Source organism: Phyllostomus discolor, chromosome 1, assembly GCF_004126475.2.
Source record: "Phyllostomus discolor isolate MPI-MPIP mPhyDis1 chromosome 1, mPhyDis1.pri.v3, whole genome shotgun sequence".
NCBI lineage: Eukaryota > Metazoa > Chordata > Mammalia > Chiroptera > Phyllostomidae > Phyllostomus > Phyllostomus discolor.
In genome coordinates, this window is record NC_040903.2 from 122,982,184 (window position 1) to 122,984,787 (window position 2,604).

Here is a 2,604-nt window from a genome sequence, read left to right on the forward strand (position 1 = left end):
CTGTATGATTCCACTTATATCAGGTATCTGTGACAGTCAAACTCATAGAAGAAGAGAGCAGAATGGTAGTTGTGAAGGCTGAGGGCAATGGGAAGTTGTTGCTCAATAGGTATAAAGTTTCAGTTATACAAACTAAGTAAGCCTTAGAAATCTGCAGTACAACATAGCATATAAGAAATACTGTGCACTTCGAAATATAACAAAAAAGATAAATGTCAATTTATGTGTTCTTATCATTAAAAAAACACAGAATAAACACAAGAAAATATTTGGAGGTGAATAATATGGTTAGTACCTTGATTGTGATAATGATATCAATGGTGTTTGCATGTGTTCACACATCAAAATGTAACCGTTGGATGTGTGCAATTTTTCTTTATCAATATTTTTAAAAACTTTTAATTTGGAAAACCACTGTATTAAATAAATTATTTTCAAAATCTTCCAACAAAGCAAAATCCAGGCCAAAATGTTTCATTGGTGAGCTGTACAAAACATTTAAGAAAGAAATATATACCAATTTTATACCAATTCTCTAGGTAATAGAGAAGTGGGAAACCTTCCAAATTTGCTTAGTGAGGCCATCCTAACTGTGCCACTAAAATCTAACAAAGTAGTAAAAAGTAGAAATGTACCTAAAAATATCTCTTAAAAGTATGGGTATAATTGCAAATATCATTTTCAATAATTAGCAAATCAAATTTAAAAACATATGTGGTAATTTCTTATTGCTGCTGTAATAAATTACAAAAAACTCAGTATGTTATAACAATACAAAATGGTCTTAGTCTTTTTACTTTTTAAATTACAGTTTCTATTCTTTATCAATATTATTTTATATTAGCTTCAGGTACACAGTATAGTGGTTAGATAATCACGTACTTGACAAGGTATTATCCCCAATATTTCCAGTACCCACCTGTCACCACATGTAGTTGTTACAATTTTATAGACCATATTCCCTATGCTGAACTTTACATCCTCGTGACTGTTCTGTAACTACCCATTTGTACTTCCTAATACATTCACTTTTTTTACCCATTCCCCAAAACCTCCTTCCCTGTGGCACCCATCACTTTATTGTCTGCTTCTAAAGCACAAATGTATTGTCTTACAGTTCTGGATGTCAGAAGTCTGAAATGGATTTCCAGCAGGACTGCATTCCTTTTAAAGCCTCTAGGGTAGAATCTATTTCCTGGCCTTTTCCAGGAAGGCTGCCTGTATGCCTTGAATTGTGGCCCCACATTACTCAGACATCTGCTTCTTTGATCACATCCCTTTCTCTGACTCTATTCCTTTTATCTCTCTCTTATAAGGATCCTTGTGATTACATTGGACCCACTAAAATAATTCCAAAATAATTTCCCTAGCTCAAAGTCCTGAACTCAATCACTATAAAGCCTCTTTTAACATATAGGATAACATTCACAGATTTCAGGAATTTGGATGTGGACATCTTTGGGACATTATTCTAGCTAGACAATAGGTAAAAAGATTACGAGTCACAATCAAGTGGGATTTATCTCAGGATTAAAAATAATGGTTCAATATATAAGAATAATGTAATTCACCTTATTAGCATAATGAGGGAAAATATATATATGGTCAACTCATAGTAACCAAATAGAATTTGATAAAAATTCAAATAGCGACATGATTAAAAAAAAATTCTCCCAAGGAGCTGAGGTGTGAGGTGTAGCCTCCTGACTGCTGAGGGCCACTCTTGGGGCAGCAGATAGATGCTAATGGAAGCCCCACAGCAACAGCTCCTCTTCTCCCCTCCCCTAGCATCACCACCAGACCCATGGGCTGCCAAGAGCCAGAGCCCAAGAGGGCTCAGCATCACCACTGTGTTTGCAGCCAGCGGCATTGTAGTTGCCCTGCAGCATTCCAGCAAGTGTATGCTTAGCAGGAGCCTGAACTTGAAGCTACTGCTGGAGCCCCAGGAGAAAGAGGCATGGAGGCTGAAGCGTGAGCCTGTCCAAGAAGCCTGCAGGTGCCGGCCACAGGTGGCAGCTTGCCACAAGGCTTTAGCTGATCAAGTGTATACCATACTTTTATTGTCTTTTTTTTTTTAAAGATCTTATTTATTTATTTTTAGAGACGGGAAGGGAGGGAGAAAGAGAGGGAGAGAGACATCAATGTGTGGTTGCTTCTCCAGTGCCCACTACTGGGGACCTGGTCCACAGCCCAGGTATGTGCCCTGACTGGGAATCAAGCTGTGACTGTTTGTTTTGCAGGCCTGCACTCAATCCACTTGAGCCCAGCCACACCAGCCAGGGCTGTCTTTTTTTTTTTTTTTTTTTTTTTTTAATTCTTTGTGTGGGTCCTACTGACAACTCCAGTGTTAAGTAATGAGGGAGAATCAGATACTCTCTGGGATGATGCAACTGATTTTCACCTGACATAGTCATCTCAAAATCAGAAAGACAAGGATTACCATATTTTTCAGACTATAAGATGTACTTCCCCCCGCTAAATTTGGGAGAAATAATGGTTGTTAATGCTGCTGTTGAGTTCTGTTTACATTTACATTGGTGAAATAGTATGTTATTTATGTTATTAAATATTTTACACATTTTTTGCTTCAAAATTTTTTTTCCT